Below are 19726 nucleotides of genomic sequence, written 5' to 3' on the forward strand. Positions count from 1 at the left end.
AGACTCACCCAGTCAGACTGGCTCTGGAAGCCGGAGCTGTGAATGAGGAGATTCAAGATGCTTTCCCAGACTAGGGAGGAGAGTCATAATTGCATCATTTTTCTAGAGGAGCAGTGTCAACAGTTTAGGCTGTGAGTCAGTACTGAGGCAGTCAATGCCCTACGATGGTCCCTGGGGCACTGTGCTATTAGAAGTGATGACTTTCACAACCAGCTGCTGAGCAGGATTCAAGCCGACTTACGCTTATTAAGATAAAAAAAAAGAGAACTGCTACTTTATTTTTCAGTAAGAGCAAGAACATACTGCCAGTACTTTGGGCATCTTCCAGAAGCCAAATTACTGTTACTGTCCAGAATGCTTCCACTTTTGTCTGGGAGCCTCCAAGATGAGTAAATAAAACCTCATGTACTCTTGTTTTCTTTTTTCCAGAAAGAAAAAAACGAAAAAAAAAGTCTGACTTGCTAGAATCACCCTGTGAACACTATTTTACTGCCAGGTTTATGCCTACACCACTAAATCACACTCAAGACTGCTGCTTTTAAAACCCCAGTAATTTCATGTGGGAAATGAAAAACAAAAGTGCTCTTTACTCCCAACTTGGAACTGTTGCCTGGCAAGGTGTACACCAAATGTATCTGTGTTCAACTGCAGGAAATGGGTGAGGATTAATCAAGGGAGTTTCAAGAACTAAAAACCTTAAATTAAAAATCTTAGCTTCTAGTCAGAAGGGAGTTAAGCACGCACACTGAAAAAAATACCAATCATTTTGGGACCATTTTGCAGTTCATAATATATCTTTTTTTTTTTATTTTACACACCTCCCATAAGCAAACCTCACAACCAAGTAGTTTTGCATTTGATTATCAGTCTAGAAAGACATACAGGCTCCCATAAGAAAAAGCCACAAACATTCATATGTGTGCAGAGTGTTTTTGAAGTTACACAATCCCAATACATTTACAAATCCAAAAACCGCTTTTACACTAAGACTTCCCTTATACCTTTCTGTTGCTTTTAAATTAAGTCATTGAACTGACTTTCACTAACTTAAACTATGAAATACCATGAGGCTTGAAAAAGAAAATGTCTCAAAGGCAAAGATGTAACAAATGTGGCAGAAACCACTGAAATACAACAATGCACAATATGACAAATCCTGTATTCCTATCTGTCACTGAGTCAGCCCAGTTCATCCAGGAGCTAACAGCCAAATGTTTCAGGGTAAGGAAAAACAGAAACCATATGCAACCTTTCAGTGACCTGAACCATGCATAGAACACGCACATCTACATTTTTAGCTACTCTATGTATTACACACAGACAAAAAAATTCTGTAACATGTACTTAAATCATGAAACACTGGTTTACATCCAGACTTTTAGCACTTTATCACCATATTAAGCCTACGCATACAGATACTACAAGAAGTCGGAAACGAGGAAAGGAAAGTACAAAATCTAAGTGAAAATGTCTGGTATGTACTTCTGTTAAATTCTAATCAACTCCTTAAAATGACTGTAAGCAGTTACTGTTTTATCATATATGCATTCAGTCACATATAACTTGGACTACAGCAACAATTCCATTACTGTCACCTTGTTACATATACACATAAACATATACAAGCACAAAAATCAGATGAGAAAATAAGTTGAAATTAAATACAAGGCAACAGTCAAAACTTGAGTCTCAAAACATTTTAATTGTTCCACAGTTTTTTTCAAAAAGGCAGAAATGCTTGAATATGCTCAGAGACAAGTGTAGAAAAAGACTTGCTCACACACATCCTCAGTTTTAGATGGACTTTAAAAAAAAAAAAAAAAGGGGGGGTAGGGGGGAAGGAACACAGCAGATCTGCAAGAAAGGTACCAACAGTTCAAATGATGTTCCAAACAAATCAGTGATGTAAAAGAAAAAAGCACCCCATTGGGAAACAAATTGTGCATTGTTGGTAGCAGATATGAAAACACAAATTAAGAAAATGTTCAGAAAAGGGTTTTATATTTAGACAATAGCTAAGGCCAATGAAAACAGAAACTAACTTTCCCTGAACTCTTCATCCAAAACACTGATTTATGAAACCCTGAATTCTTACAAAGGATGAGACAACAAAAGAAGTTAAATAAAGTAAAATCAAAGCTGCAAATCAATCATCCCAAGTACAAGAGATACTTTACATGTAGTATGAACACTAGTTCCCTGCTTTATCAGCATCAGGGCTGGAAATAATACTGTGAACATGAAGGATTCAAGACACCCATAATAAAGAGATATTAAGATTTACAGAAAACTATATTCATAACAACATTTCCCCTATAGTTTCTTCCCTTGGCTGTAATGAAGCCTAGGACCTAGCATAAGAATGTTTAGAAACCCAGCATTTAAACAAAAAGCAATACAAAAAAATTGTAAGTGTGAGAAAAAGTCCTCAATTAAGTAGTGCTACATATGTGTATAATTCTAATGTTTCTTCCTGCAGTTCATATAGTGAAGGCCAGATGCAGTACTGGAGTGGAGCACCACCCATTCCCCAGTAACTGATCACAGCCCTGTGATGTGACCTCCACAGATCTGTTAAACACCAGAGCAGAGGTCTGATCCCACTGGCAGACAGGGAGTTGGACCTGGCCTTAAGACTGCTCTTCCTCCAAGCTCTTCAGCAACTTTGTCATTTTGCCCTTGATTTCTGGCAGAACAGATCAGGAGGAGGCCAGCCTAAGGAATAGGGACAATTCAGTGAAACATGCATCAAGGAACTTGAACTGCATGGTAAATCCATCAAGAACACCCAGATAAAAAGGTATGTTCTCATTCTGGCAGAAGTGAAACACAAGAAAAGCCAGGACGCTCACCAATAAAACTAGATGTTTGTGTCAGCACTCCTACTTTGAGAAGGCTGTAGCTCTAGCTCTTGTTCAGAAATTAGTCTCTTGCACAAGCAAGCTATAAAAAAAGTACAAAGCCAAGGTACCTGTACCAATACCAAACCCTATGGCATATACCAAAAGCACAGCATATAATCCTAGCCATATATTCCTTCATTTAGTGTGCCTGAAATCTAAAATTAGTATTTAATTATACGGAAATATATGTAAAGATGTAAGTCACAGGCCCAAAGAAAGTGCTTAAAAGTTTGCTGACTTCTTCATTAAGACAGGAAGGAAGTTATAAGAATGATTTAGCCCACTGGCTCACAAGGCTGGTGCTTTATCAGGATATTAATGATAGCAGACATTTTTAGTGGAGGCTAAATCACAAAACTGTGTTTCAAACAAACCTTTTAGCAACTGACAGCAAAGAAAACCTCAGCTTAGGCCAAAAATAGATTAAAATTCATAAGGCAAGTGAAAGAGCAGCCTCGCAGCTTTGAAATGCCTTTCGTCTTTTTAATGACTCATAACCAAAAGCTCTTTGTCAATATTGCAAGGAAGGGGCTCCCCCAAGTTACTATCTTGTAAGAAAAGTATTGGAGTTTTGGGTTTGTTGGTTGTTTTTTTTTTAACCAAGAAAGGACAGGTGGGTAAAAATCACTGTCACTTGACTTCTCCTTTTGTTAGCTACATATCAACATAGATAAGACTTAGCAATAATAAATAATTTACAGAAATACAGGCAAACATCCCCAGCAGCTTACAATTACCTAAAACTACATCTTGGGATCATCCTGACACAGGTGCTCTTTCCAATCAAAAGGCATACAACATTTTGTGTTTTACAAAGGGTCTGTCCAAGTTATCGAATTGACCAGATTTTAAAGATTTTCTGGGATTTTTTTAAAGGTAAAGAAAACTACCTACCTAGTTACACAAATAAATTATTATTAGATCATCGTCTCCACAGCAGGGAGGATGGAACTACATGATCTTTAAGGTCCCTTCTAACCCAAACATTCTGTGATTCTATGATTGATACATGAGGATTCATTGCATGTAAAATCTCCCATAGTAACTCCCAACCTACAAACTCATAACCTCTTGTAAAAGAAAGTAGAACAACCTGTCTCACATTTACCTCATGTAGGATAACATTATACACAGGTAATAACTAAAGCATTTAACTTGTTCCCTGGCAACATTTTGTACAGTCATCCTCTTAGGGCAGAATGCAGCTACTTGCTAATTACTGTCTAAAAACTTGTGTGCCTGTAACAACCATTCTGCTCCCCCGATGTAAGAATACACATTCCTGCTAAGAAGACACACATGCATCCTGGCTGCATGCACTTCTGGAATGAGTGACAAAACAATGTCAGCATAAGTAGCTCTGCAATAACAAATTCCTATTACTGTAGCAGAACCCACATATGTGTTCTGAAATTCAGCTGGACATTACTAATGCTCTTTTAAACATAAGTTTTTTTGTTCAAGAAGGGGAACATGGTTAGGAAGGGCTCGTTGTGTGGCACTGCACAGAGTGAAGAGTAGCACCCAGCCTCCGCTGCTGAACAAGATATCATTAAAGACCATCCACAATTACCTGGGCCATTCCCTAGCAGAACAAGTAGTTAGTGCCTACAAAAACCAGTTTTTCAGGTCTGAACTCAAATTGTGTGGTAACCACGCAACAGACCACCCAAGGGTTTGCGACTCACCAGAGGGTCACACAGTAGCAGAGGGAACGACAAAAGAATCCAAGTCTGCTCAGATCCTTCTCACAAAACAAAGAAAAGCCTGTGCTGGGAGTGACAAGTACAGGAATAGGGACATGGGAACACGGGAGAGCATCGATCAAATCCCAGAGAACACTCCAAAGAAGGGAGATTCAGGGAACAAACATCATGCAGTATAGTTTGTTTTGCATTGACCAGTAATCTCCATTCTCACATGGAAAATGGTTTTAAACACACACCACCACCCCCCACCCCCCCACCCCCAGCTAGCTATGTGTCTTTTTGACTGTCAGCTCTCACATGCCTCCACAAGTTAAGTGTTCCCAGCAGATGGGACTTTGGAGAAGTTCACTTCAAAACAGGTGCAGAAGCAGTGATTTTAAGGTCCAGAGCAGCTGGTTCTAAGGTACAGGCTCAATGAGCAAGTTCAGAGAGGCAGCACCCAGAACTCCAAGGTGCTTAAAGCACTCACATACGGGTTAGACACAAACAGAGCTAGCCAGTATCTCACAGAAAAGGCATGAATCAGTCTAACACCACTAACTAGCATACAAGAAGAGACCTTACTAAAATTCTACCACAACAGTGAAAAGGATGGAGTGGCTCCCCATTCAGAGTCTGCACTTACCCCACCCACTCCTAGGGCACTGCTCTGAGACCAGTGCTCAGGTCACAGCAACTAAAAAATACTTCTGAACTATGTGATACCCAATGTGTTATGTAGCAGCATGTGCAAGTGGTTTTAAAACACACCTGGTTTCCAGAAGATATAAGCTGCCTTTCTCCTTCTGGCATCTACAGAGTTGGCATTTCAACATTATCACTAACGCAGCCTGACTCTGGATCAGGACAAGTTTTTCCCAGGTCCACTACAGTATTATTACACAACATAATTAGGTCTCCTCTGCCTGCAACCTAAAAGTTGAGGGTAGTGCCACAGCTAAGGAAATCCTTCCTCTCCCCACCTCATTTCTCTCCCTCCCTCTTGAAAGCCCCTTTATTTCTAGTGAAAATGCTTTTATAGCATGTAAGAACTGCAACACCTCACCCTCTTTCCAACTCCTCCAACTAAACACTCTGTTATTCAGTGTGCCAGAAGTTATGCTGAATACACTGCACTGGAGAAGTGCTGCCTCACTCCTTGCCTTAGTTTGAATGAGAAGCAAATTAACCAGTTCCCAGATTTCCCATACTTTTTACAGCCAACACTCCTCAGACTTAGCAGCAAATAATAAATTTGGTTGTTTCAGAGTTTTGGGTTTTGGTGGTTTTTTTTTTAGCAAATCCTTCTCAAAACGTTAAGTTATCCATTTGTATATATACAAACCCAAAGAAGGATGCCTGGGATACCGATGCACAGAACATTATGAAGCACCATCCAGAAAGATAAAAAGAAACAAGCACAGTATCTTTCAGACTGTGTAGCGTTCAGAGATGACACTTGAGTTTTCTTTATTTATACATATAATTTATATGTAGCTTATATACACGTATTTCTATTCACAGCAGAGACAACTCCAAGAAAAGCCTAACCATCATTGATTAAGGATTTATATTTCAACACAGTTCAAAATAGGCAGAGCAGAATGCATTTGTAAACACAACAGCCTGCATAAATGTAGGACAAAAATCAGTTCAGCATGTAAAACAAGTGTTTAATACTACTTTGGTAAACCAGTTTAGCTACAAGTAGATCCAAATTCCCTGTATGAACATGTTTGATAAACATTTATGGAACACAGCCACTATAAGAACAACTCTCAGTTCTTGCCTAAATCTTGAAACACAATCTTGAAACGCAGATTTACCCTCTTTATTCTTCCAGTATATTATTCATGAATTGCAATTTAATCTCCTTTATCTAGCAACATTATAATTTATTGGTTTGCACCTGACCAGAAGCAATTAACACCCACATGCAGCTCTGCTCACACTGGCAACCTGTGTCACTAAATCATGTTCTACAACTCCACAAGTGTGCTCTGAACATGCAAGTAACCAACAAGTCAGCTCGCCAGGGAAAATAAAACTAACCTGTGTGGAATTTTGCCTATCCTGGCACTAAGAACTGCATCAAATCATTTTTTAAAAAGTAATTAGATGCAGGGTTTTTGTTTTCCCTGTTTCTTTGAAAGCTGAACATGGTGCTTATGGTCTTACCAAATTAAATTCTCACTTTCTCAGAGCAACTCCTAGCTTGGACTAGCTTTCAGCAGCTGTGACTTTTGTATCATTATGTTAGCTGCAAAAACATTGCACTGTTGCTATAGCACTGCAATGCATTTTCTGCCTTACTTAGTGCAGCATCCTGAGGAAAAAGGGAGTGGGGGACTTGTAACTGTTACTGTATTACAATTAGCAAACTGAAAATAAAAAGTAAAAACATACTCCTCAGGAACTTGTAAAAAACTATAGATGATTTTTTAAAAGTACTACAGTAAAGTATATTCACACTCATTTCCTGCTGTACAATTAAAGCAGAGGAGCAGGGTTCCTTCTTAAGAAATACTGATACTGAATTAACAATTCCAGTGGCAGAACTTCAAACCAAAAAATGGTTCAAATTACTTTTCCAATGTATCTGCAGAAGCATAACTTACTCCTTGGATAACAAGTAGTTAGATAACTTGGAGCACTGTTTACAGTACAGCCACTGCGGAAAACAAGGGAACTGTCCTTGCCTGCATCTCCAGAAGTTCAACACATTCTTGCCACTTCATCAAGCTTAGCTCTTTGGTTCCTACAGTAAGGGAAGGATGCATGGTGGGGTGGGGGACAGGGTGAAGGAGAGAAATCAGACTGAAAAAATGCTTACCCTATAAAAAGAAAAAAACAACAACAAAAAAAAAAAAGTTTTTTGCCCATTTGTTTCCTTGAACCAGCTCACCGGCAGGTTAGATGAGCACCAGTGCTGACTTTAGGGAGGGGTGTAGCACAGGCATTGCCTGCTTTTAGTAAGAGCTGATGGTTGAGCTAGCTCAGCTACAACACAAAAATTGCACCCTCCATTGCTCTTACTCCTGCAGTTACAGTCTAAGTCATATAAGAACATTTCTAGGGAAAAAAAAAAAAATTAACAACCATTCCAGTCATTTTTACGTAACTAGTAAGCAGAAAGGAAGTTTAAATTCTCAGGACATTTCCAAAAGCTTTGCCCTCCTGTACATATACAAGCCCTGGCGGGGGGGCGGGGAAACAAAAAAGTGAAATTTATGAGCTACATGGACACCTCACAACAGAGCAAAATCAGGCCCCAGAAAACAAACATCAATCAGATCGAAAGACTGCAAAGTGCCTGGCGGTCTATGTCAATTCTAGGGGAAGAAAAAACACGGAGTTAGAAGTCCAGTGCCAGAGGCTTCATACCAGAGGAGAGACCTTTTGGGCTCTTCTCATTGTGAAGTAAGGACTTGTACAATTAATTAAAAATCAGAATTTATTTACTGGCTTATCTGTGGTAAGAATTTTTAAAGCATTTTCACCTCAAAACCCAGTTCCTGATTAAAATGTACTAGTAATGACTATACAAGTTTCTCGCATCTTCTGTCATTATCCCAATAAATGAGTATGTCACAAACATATAAAGGCTTGTTTCCTTGGCATTGAAAGGATAGCCATTTCATGGCAGCAGGCTGAAACTGTCAGCAAAAGAGCAGCAGATCAGGCAGAAAGTATCAGGAAGTGAGAAATTTTGATAGCCATACCCCAGCTTCCTTTCAAAGGAGGAAACTGAAATAAACATTCTGTTCTGCTACTGCAGTTTGTTTTTTGATTTAGTCTTACATAAGCTCAGTAGCAATAACAAAGAAAAAGAAAAGCCCCAGTACAAAGTTCATCCTCTCTCAACTTGACCCAATCTGTTTTTTCCCCCTCCACCGCCTAAGTCTGAGCTTGTTTCACCAAGTAACTCCTGCCTTAAATACCATAACAGATGGACTGGGGTTGACATGAGCCAGGTGCTAAGATTATCTGACATTTAAATGATATGGGGTTTACTGCCCTTTTCCATTAATTTCAGCTGACTTTGAATAAACTTCAGTGAGCTCAGTCTGCTTGAGCCCACCTTTGACAGCTCCTTCCCAGCTGCATTCATTACCCACCCCTTTCACATGCTTTGTCATTTTATTAGCAGCCTTGTTTCCTCACCATTTTGGTTATGTGGATGGAAAACAGTGTCTGAGTAAGAATTAGTAGCTGCTAGCTGGTTTGATAAACTAGTTCTTTAAAAGAACCCCCTAGTATGAATGTATTATACTTTTATATCAATAAACTTAACATCACAGATTGTACATTAAGTAAATAGTAAATAATACTAAAGCACAGGCTGTATTGCAATGAAAAGCATCTTATTGAAATATTTTATTTGACTCATTGAAATGCTAACTAATCATTATTAGTTATACCAAAACTTCAGAGTAAAAAGTAATAAATTAAAAAGCAACATTATACAGTCACACGTAAACTATTTCTACATTAATCTACCTATAAAAAACTTCTTATATTTTCTCCTCTGTTGAAATAAAGCATGCACTCTTAAGACCTCACAACTTAATCAGAGCCCTTTTAAAACATTTCCATATTGACTGTATTACATGAGTTTGCTTGCAACTTTATAAACAGCCATTTACAAGGCAACATTAAAATAAATAAATAAATAAAATTTATTGCTCTACTTGCTGAGCACCTCAGAGAAACACATTGCTTTTGTTATGGGCTGAGTGACCACTTGCATGTCAAACAGTACTTGTTTCTGCATTACACAGAACAGAAGATGGTACATAGCCCAGTCACTATTCTTCAGCAAACTGTGATACAGGACACAGGAAAAGAGGTCTGAAAATTATCTTGTTCAATTATCTTGACCAGCAAGTCCCTGAAAGCTCACTGAGCAGAGCAAACAGATACACACTATGGCCAATGCAGACATACATACAGCACCAGGGCCCTTCAGAGAGAAGTTGCCAGAAAGAGACAACCCTATTCAAAGAAACTTGTCACCTTTCTCCAGCTTGTGCCTTGGCAGTCTTTGTTATTTCTGGTTTACTTGTTCTCCTAGTTTTATGCCCAGAAACAGAAGTTAAACACACCCTGTTTGTTCCTTCTCTATAATTACAGACCAGAAGCTACTTTTAAGGCTGAGATGAAGATTACAGAACAGCTGTTAGAGAGAAGAACATTTTGGCCATTAGCTGTGAAGGAAGCTCTTCGGAGAAGTGGTATGTGTGGCCCCACGTCACATGACAACCAGCTTCGACTTTGTTTTGTCTTTAAAGCACCAACAGTACTGAAGCCTCTGAACTGCGGGTTCTGTAAAGTCGAAACAGCAGCCTGGCTGCCACAGAAGACAAGGTTTATTTGATAGTTATAAAAAATGATACTGCAAACAAGTAAGTTTGAAGGACACACTTTGACACAAACTCATAACTCCAAGCTACTGAGATAAAGCAATTCCTGAAAAAAGGAACAGCAGCCCCAAGTTCTACTTAGATTTTTGCCATTTATCTTTGTCATTTTTCTAACATACACAAAATTATTTCACCTTTACATCTTAATTTTACTAACTCTGGAGGTAACACTCTGCAGCAACAATTTATACCTGATGTACAGGAAATAACTACTACAGCATATTTACACTATTGTATGTTATGTTTATTAAGCAAAGAAAAACACTTCCAAAAGAAAGACCAAATGTATTGCTTGTTGTTCTGCCTGCATACATGGAGCATCCTTGCTGCTTGGCACTGCAAGACAGAGCCTGGATCCTGCTTGAGGATCAGGAAGATAGGATGGTGTAAGAAGCAAAAGGCAAACAGCAATAGTTATTCAAAGTGACTTGCAACTCTCTGGAGATAACAACGATAATGATTTTTATCATGAGATAAAATTGTTATAAAAGTCCCCATTTTTTGAAGACAGTATTTTTTGCACGTGAAAATAATGGTGTTTTTTAAATAAGAAGAAATCAAACATCAATGTCTTTACTGTTTTCAAAATCTAAAATATAAAATACATTTTCAGCAAACAAAAGAATTTGGCTATGCATGAAGTACACCATAATGATCAAAGGAAGAAGCTGCACTTCCTTATTTTAATAACAGACGGTCTAACTGCACAGTGGTTACAAACTATCACTGTAACATCCTGTCAACTTAGCAAATAATCATCTTGAAACTTCGCAGATGCTAGTTTAATAGCTTATCTCCCTATTTATGCAGTACTCAGTCTTTGAAAGAACCGGTTAGCTCCTCAAAAGGTGCTTTAAAGAGATTGCACTTAAGAATTTGAATACTGTCTGCGCTCTAATTAGAAAGGAAAAGAACGATCTTCGGCTCAGACACGTCCCAATTTTCATCTGAATAACGTTTTCGGTTTAAGTAAAAAGACCTTAAATAAGGTCTGTAATAATCTTAGGAACTGCTCGTGAACACAGACGGTTCTCCCAGAGAGCATCAAATCCAGCCCGAAAGAACAGCAGCAACGAGTAGCTCAGACAGCGGCCAACGCATGCTCGCTACTAGTGAATACGGATCCTCACACCTTGGTAAGGCAAAACAGCGCTGAGCCAGTCAACTCTTTGTAACATAAGAGGACAACCCTAATTCCATTGGCTATCTGCACATGCAGGTAATTATCACAGGTTGATTTCAGATGATGATAAAACCCCCTCTGTTTTACACAAAAGAATATTTCTACCCCTTGCAATATAAAAAGTTCTATAGATACTTCGTGGAGTTGAACATCACATTTTATTATCCTAAAACTCCAAGCAAATCCAGGTAGACCAGGTCCTGTTGCAGAAAGATAAAATGTAGCTTCGACACCCGATTGAGGGAGATTGAGGTAGCTGTCGCTGGGTGAAGTATTTCAGCCTACATTTTACAGCATTCAGAATGAATCAAATTCAGATTGAGTCATTTTGATAAATCCTATAATGTTAAATCAAAGAAGTAACCCAATAATAACTCTAACAACTCAATTTAGAGGTGGGGGTTTTTTTTGGTTGGTTGGTTTTGTTTGTTTTTTTGCGGGGGGGGGGGGGGGCTGCTGTTGTGGTTTTGGGTTTTGTTTGTTTTTTTTTAATTCCACAGCAGATATTGTTTTGTTGTTTTTTTTTAATCCAAGAGCAACTGGCAATTACAAAATCACCCACATTAACAGAAGACAATGGTCATCTGTCTCCAGGCTAACACCTAAACTAATTACCTCTCACCGAGGAGCTGCTCTATCACTTAGCACAAACCATGAGAACAAATATTCACATACACTGGGGAATGAAGTATCTTCCTTGCTTACTCTTAATAGTGTTGACATTACCTTCATTAAGAAAAAAATTAAGGAGTTTAATGGCTGCCTTGCAAGAGCTTCCAGTGACCCTAACTGCTGTTAGTAATGACTCCTGGAAGCATAAATAACAATCTATAATGGCCATTAGAAATCAGTATTGGCTTATTGTTCTCAGTGTGTTATTCCACATACTCATTTTCTGTTCTACACTTCTGGATAGAAGAAAACTGTCAAAGTGTTGGTGACTTCAGCAAACACTGGTTTTTGTGTCAATTGCTGCAAAGAAGATTATTTTTCTTTTAAAGTATTTAGTTCACTATACACACAAACATTCCATGAGTGCACTCTATCACAAGTCTAAACACAAACCTGCAATACATTCCTCTTCCACCTAAAGGGGAGCGTATAAAATCTTCCAGATCAGGACTTCAACATTGGCAAGGTCAGGATACCTAAACAAACAAAACCCCCAACAGGCACACAACCACACCACCCACTGTTTGTTTATTTCTGACCTAGACACAATCATTAAACACGTTCTCTTTCTCTCCTGGGATCCTGCTTGCTTAACAACTCTATTAAAAAAAAAAAAAAATTATACCACCACATTATTCTTATTTACCCTCAAAATATATAGTAGTTCTGGAGTTTCTTTGTGGTACTTTTCCTCTTTAGACACAGACAAATGCCTATCTCTCTCCCCCCCCCTTTTTTCATCTTTAAAAAAAAAAACAACCAAAACAACCTGGATGTCTTCTACTTTAAATAAAAAGACCCCCACATCATTAATCTTAGCACAAAGCAGTACAGTCATTAACACAAGTACTGTTAAATCATATTACACACGATGAAGAACGTTGCATCTTGCAGCACTGGACATTTTATTTCCTGTAGTAAATCTGAGCCACCTCAAAATCAAATCTACAGTTTTCAGATGCATTCGTGTGGATTCCCCCACCTTGTATTTGGCCAGCACTTTGCACAATGTGGTCCTGGGGCCACAACCAAGGCAAGCGACAGTAGATATATATCTGACAGGAGCATAGCAGACTTTTATGCTGGACCAATTTCACAGTTTACACCACACATTTACTTTCCATGTCCAGAGAACGCTTTGAACGTGTCTTTGCCGGCCTTCAGCACTTCTGCTGACCACCTCCTTACTGGCCATAAAAGAAACCTTATGTTCAATGGACTTTAGCACGGTCCTGGACAACTGGTGATGATATACCCCTGCTCTATGATACACTTTACCTACCACCGGCAAACATAAGATCCAAGCAGTAATGCGGCACTCTGTGTATTAAAGCATTTTAATCCGTTCATTAACACAGCGCACTCACGTGTTACAGAAATGCCGTAACACGTCCTGCCGAGGAGAGACCTACCTATTCAGCACTCAAAAAGACACAAACTACAGGTATTTAAAGTTTTCCCCTCATAGTTAATCACTTCGTCGAACAATTTTAAGCGTTATATCACAGAAGAAGTACTCAGTGCTTCGCGGAGTGGACCCGTTGGGAGGGGAGTCCGCGGGCCGTCCGGACCCGTTCGGCTGCTCAGATACCCGCGGACCCCCCGACGGCCCCACTCCAGGACAGCGAACACCTACTCCCAAGCCTCACCCTCCCCAGGACCCCTTCCCCTGCCATCTCTCACCTGCAGCCCGCGGAAAAGCAGCGGCAGCGGCACCGGCGGGGCAGCGGCCGAGGGCCGGGGCCAGCCGCTCCGCCTAATCCCGCCTCCTCTTGAGGTGTCCTGGGGCCCGCAGAGCCTCCCCAGCGCGGTGAGGGCGGGCCGCGTGCGCGGCGGCAGCGCCCCTCCTGCCCCCTGGCGGGTGGTGGGACTGCCGCCGGCCCCCCTCAGAGGCGGCCATGAGGGACGGGGCACTACGCCGCGCACACAAGCGGCCGGTATCGCTTCAGCCTGGCCTCTGACGGTGGGTTTTTAGCAGCAACGCATGAAGGGGAACCCCTCTGCTGTGCTCCCCATTGAGAGCCCAGGGGCAGGGTCTACAGAACCCCCACCCTCACAGGTTGCGAGGGTGTCCACGTCCCCCCCCTGCAGTTCACACAAGTAGAGTAACTACCCATCGGCATCCACGTTGTAAAGCTGAGGAAACAATCTTCTTACTGAAAACTTAGGAATAAGTTTAAGAAATGAAAGGTTTTTGAAGAAATACAAAGGTTTATAGCCAGCTGTCAAGAACCCGGCCACTGTTGTGGTGCTTTTGGCATGGCTCCGACCTTCCCTCAGGCAAGCTGCACCCGCTGAGGAGGGACCTGACCCTCACAGGCCATCCCATGGCACCAGCTTCCCATCCCTCCATTCACTTAGTGCTTTTTCACCCTCTCGGTATGTTTTGGGTCAGTTTCCAAGATGTGGCAATGGCTCCTCAGCGCACTGAGCCTTGAACATCTGGCCACTAACGCAGACCAAGCCCAGCTCCACCACACTCAGGTCCCACACAAAGCTCACTGTAGGCAGTAGAAATGCTGGTTTCTGTGGTGTATTGGATAAAGTTTATCTGGGGGGTGTTAGTCACCAGTGACCACACATAGCCCATGGCAGGCAGGCGTGTGCTGGCTACCTGCAGCTACAACCACGTGCTAGTCATCCATGGCCCTACTGTGGCTGCAATCACAGGTTAGTAACTAAATACAATCATTTTTATTTGTGCACCGCTAGCCAGCTGGTGTTTTCCACACTCTAAGGCAGAGCTATGTGCTTGAACTGACCTTGGAGGGAGCTGCACTTCGGTGCATGCACCACAAACACGACAGCTTCATTTGACCCTAAGCTCCTGTTTGAATACAGTGGGCAAATAGGAAACATACTGAGACTGCCCAGCCACTAGAATGCTCTTGGGCTGTTAGGAATAGGAATCTCAAAAAGGAATTTCAATCAAGTCTCAGCACTTTGGGACAAGTATATAAGGAAAACAGAGAAGAAGCAGTTATGTACCTGAGGTAGAGGACTGGGCAGCAAGTGGTCTGGACTCTGCTCCTCTGTTCCCTGTCCTGTGACACTTTCATGCGCAGTCCTGAGCATGTTACTTAATGTTACCTAGGTCTTGCCATTCCTGTTTTGCACAGTGTATCTGAAAAGAACTAGGAAATTATTGGAACATTCAGACGGAAGCAGTGCATAGGATATTCAGACTATTTCTTAGAGAAGAAAAAGGATTGTTCAGTAAAACGATTGTCACAAGAATTCCTTGTCTTCACTGAAAGTTGGATTAGATAACAAGATTTAATAACTGCAGGAAATGGAAAATGCATTGTTCTACTGAGATCATAAATGGAGTCATTTCAGAACAGATGGACTCTATTTACTACTTCATCAAAGTTTTGTGGACCTTCCGAGTACACAGATTGCTTAACATCATTTCTGTATACCCACAAATATTTGCTACCCCAGAGTAAGATCTAAAATTCCTGCATGATTCAATGCAACTGACATTGTAGGGATTTTTAATGGCAGCAGTTCCAAAACACTCCAAGTGCTCTATGTACCCTGTTGTGCAGATTACTCTTAAACTACTGGTATATATTATAATAGTTTTAGGAAAATGGATATAAAAGGAAAAAAGCAAAATATGGAGATTAATATCCATTTAATTGGCACATGCTATGTATAGACTTCCCCTTTTGTTTTTCTGGTGCTAATTTTTCTCTCGACTGCCATGCAGCTGAAGTAGTCAGGGCTGTTTTTCACAACGCAGATGCTACTACCCCTTGCTGGAGAGCTCCGACATTGCTGGAAGCCCTGCTCAGTGTGACTGCCCAAGTGTAAGGTTCTGTCCTGGGTGAGAAGAAGAGATGGCACTTAATTTGTTGTTTTAATAGCCTATCTTTTTGAACCTACAGATTGATTTAAAACCAGTTTCCTTTGTGTATGTGGTAGCTGCAAATGTCTGATTTTGTGAAAATGTAGCTCTTTATCAAAAGTCCATCTGAAATTATGTTGTCCAAATTAGAATGCAGCATCCCTAGGGTTTTATTTGCCTCTGTCTTCTGTGAGAGTGCTCTTCACAGACAAGCAAGCATTATTATTTTCAAGCTCTTGCTTAGAAAAAGTCCAGCAAAGATACACATATACATACATATCAAATGTGTAAAATCAGAGTATTAAACACACAAATCTAATCCTCCCAAATATTGAACTGGATAACTATATCATAAATAATACTAGATTTTTATTTAAAGATGCTACACATTAACTGATAAAAATCTAATGAAATAAAATTTGAACTATTTTCCAATTTCCTATTTAAATTATTTGTAGCTATGGTATTTATACCAAACCTACTGTCATTTACAAACAGAGTTACAGAGCATTACAGAAATCCGTTTTGTATAGTTCAGGTATGTGCTTCAAGTACCCACTGCTATGAATCATTATGAAATAGGGAAAACCCACTATTTTTAAAAGAAACAGAAATAGAAAAGCATAGTAATCTTCAAGGTTAGTTCTCATGTGGGGGGTACATTTTCCTCTTAGTAAATCATTGTGGGTCAAATCTGCCTTCAGTATATGCATGATTGTACTATTCACAGTAGTTACAGGGATGACAGTTCCTTCTAAACCATTTTATTTGCAAAATGTTTGAACATTTTACAGACCAGCCAGTCTCACCTCTGTGCCTGGCAAAATCTTGGAGCAGATTCTCCTGGAAGGCATGCTAAGGCACATGAGAAACAACAGGGCGCTTGGTGACAGCCAGCGTGGCTTCACTAAGGGGAAATCCTGCCTGACCAATTTGGTGGCCTTTTATGATGGGGCTACAGAACTGATGGACAGTGGTAGAGCAGTTGATGTCATCTACCTGGACTTGTGTAAAGTGTTCGACACTGTCCCACACGGCATCCTTGTCTCTAAATTGGAGAGACATCAATTTGATGGATGGACCACTCAGTGTATAAAGAACTGGCTGGATGGCCGCACACAAAGAGTTGTGGTCAATGGCTCAATGTCCAGCTGGAGACCAGTAACAAGTGGAGTCCCTCAAGGGTCGGTGTTGGGACCGGTCTTGTTTAACATCTTTGTAAATGACATGGACAGTGGGATTGAGTGCACCCTCAGCAAGTTTGCTGATGACACCAAGCTGTGTGGTTTGGTTGATAGGCTGGAGGGAAGGAATGCCATCCAGAAGGACCTTGACATGCTTGTGAGGTGGGCTGATGCCAACCTCATGAAGTTTAAACATGCCAAGTGCAAGGTTCTACACCTGCGTCGGAGCAATCCCAGACATACAGGTTGGGCAGAGAAGAGGTTCAGAGCAGCCCTGTGGAGAAGGACTTGGGGGTGTTGGTCGATGAGAAAATGAACATGAGCCGGCAGTGTGCGCTTGCAGCCCAGAAAGCCAACCGTATCCTGGGCTACATCAAAAGGAGCATGACCAGCAGGTTGAAGGAGACGATCCCGCCCCTTTACTCTGCTCTCGTGAGACCTCACTTGGAGTATTGTGTGCAGTTCTGGTGTCCTCAGCATAAAAAGGAGAAGGATCTGTTGGAACAAGTCCAGAGGAGGGCCACGAGGATGATCAGGGGACTGGAGCACCTCCCATATGAAGACAGGCTGAGAAACTTGGGGCTGTTCAGCCTGGAGAAGAGAAGGCTGCATGGAGACGTCATAGCAGCCTTCCAGTATCTGAAGGGGGCCTATAGGGATGCTGGGGAGGGACTCTTCATTAGGGACTGTAGTGATAGGACAAGGGGTAATCTGTTAAAACTTAAACAGGGGAAGTTTAGATTGGATATAAGGAGGAAATTCTTTCCTGTTAGGGTGGTGAGGCACTGGAATAGATTGCCCAGGGCAGTTGCGAATGCTCCATCCCTGGCAGTGTTCAAGGCCAGGTTGGACAAGGCCTTGGGTGCCCTGGTTTAGTGTGAGGTGTCCCTGCCCATGGCAGGGGGGTTGGAACTTGATGATCCAACCCTAACTATTCTATGATTCTATAACATTCAGGTTTTCAGTGGCTCCCATAAATGAGCCAGCTAGGATCCAGAGGATGGTTGCTGAACAAATAAGTATGTGACAAAAGCAAATCAGAAATATAACCTTAGAAAATATTCTTTTAAATCCTTGGGAATAATACGAAAAATAATATACAGTAGACTGTTTTATGGGTTAGACATAATATAATCCTAAGTGGCATAATAATGTTAAATAGTATTTTTAAATTTAGGTAGACTTTAAAGTATATTCACTCATTTCAAATATTCCTTTGACATCCTGCAATACTGCAGCAGTTAGCATTTAGGAAAGCATGTTTTACCATGCTGCCTTTTTGCAGTCCCTCATATCCGGAAACAATGACCAGGACAATCTTAACTTTTGTTTTTCTTCACTAGCTTTGTGATTCTGATTGAGACCCAGGAGTAAATGTTGTCTTTAATGAATGTTACAGTAGAAAGTATTTAAAACAACAATTATTTTGTTTTGGACGAGATTTAGCATCTATTTACCAGTGTGCATACGCACTCACATTACTGTCTTTGGCCACTGATCAATTTAGAGAATGAGATAAATAACTTCAGTATAATATTTGGTATTTCCTGTAAATTTATGAGATCAAAGATCTCTAATAATAAAACAATCCCAAAGTGTTAGGAACTACAGGCTTAGGGAGGACGCAATATGAAATTATTTTGAGCTACCACCCTCATTTACAGGACAATATTAGAATCAATTGCTGAATACCATTAGATTTATGCTATTAAATGCAGGAGTTTTATACTGCATCAGCCAGACTAAAGAGAAGGTAGAATTTCACTGCTGTTACAGTTTGCATTTCTAGGCCTTTAGATCAATTGAATAAAGTTTTCGGAATCATTTGCTGCTTTTCTGTAAGTAAAGCAATAAATCCTATACACGTTTTTTTAGGGAAATGGAAAGCCATTCAGGTCTTTTGTCTTATTTGTTACTTCTTTAAAAGTTGTCCAAGAGTCTAACTGACTTGGAATGCTGATCATATTTTCTAGGATTCCAGATCTTGTGGAAGCCAGTGGGACTTAATTCTACAACAGTAATTTATCCAAAGAAAATTTCAAGCCCAGTGCAGACTCACAGCACTGTTAAATTGTAGAAATTAGGGTAAGTACCAACAGTCCAAAAAAGTATGTGACTGAGAAGCTAGGAGGCCTTTTTCTAAAGAAAATGAAGCATTTAGGAATTCTAATCCCACTGCCTGCAGCTGTGCAGCCAGGGCCAGGAGACGGTGTTTGACCTCTCGGATTAAGAATCAGAAATAATATCTCTAGCTGCTCTCCTGCTTATGCTTAAAATTCTTTCTCCAGAGTGAGAACATGCATTATGCCTTGATAAGTCAGTTCCTGGCTAATCACTTAGGCCTTCCACCTGCAGTTGGAGGTGCGATTTGGACTTCACTAGGGGCTACTGCAGTTTGTTTGAAACAGATCGGACTTGTTTCCAAGTCATTCTGCATACTCAAGTTGAACTGTATTAAAGTGGAACATTTTCTCCTATAAATGAAATTATTCTCCACAAGGCTGAGTGACAGAAGATCTGGTCTCCTGAAGACCTGTGACTTCCTAGAAAGCTGTTAGATGGTCTTATCAAGGGGTCACTGTTTCTTTTCATTAATTGGCAAGTTGCAAAAGGGAAGAAAATAAACAAAACGAAGGCCACTTCCATTTCAGGTACCATTACGCTGCAGGTGGAGTTTGTAACAAAATGGGAGACCTTATTGATTTAAAGAACATGGAAAAGAACAGACTGTGTTATTTTCACAGTGAATGATGAAACTGCTTAACTAACTGTTTTCAATTTGCACTTCCAATGTCTTTGTGTTAGTAGCCAAGAGGGCAT

General features: G+C 40.5%; 1 protein-coding gene across 2 annotated transcripts in view; it reads right to left on the minus strand.

The window, feature by feature from the left end:
- ADCY7 (adenylate cyclase 7) overlaps positions 1-13660 on the minus strand; it is a 70173-nt gene extending 56513 nt beyond the window's left edge. For both annotated transcript variants that reach the window (XM_061369057.1, XM_061368978.1), the window contains exon 1: positions 13553-13660. The gene's annotated coding sequence lies outside the window, so the exon portion shown is untranslated. The remainder of the gene's footprint in view (positions 1-13552) is intronic.
- Positions 13661-19726: the final 6066 nt, after the last annotated feature.

The sequence above is a fragment of the Neopsephotus bourkii genome, unplaced genomic scaffold, assembly GCF_033783945.1.
Source record: "Neopsephotus bourkii isolate Nb327-2 ecotype Australia unplaced genomic scaffold, CSIRO-AGI_Nbou_v1 NB_13, whole genome shotgun sequence".
NCBI lineage: Eukaryota > Metazoa > Chordata > Aves > Psittaciformes > Psittacidae > Neopsephotus > Neopsephotus bourkii.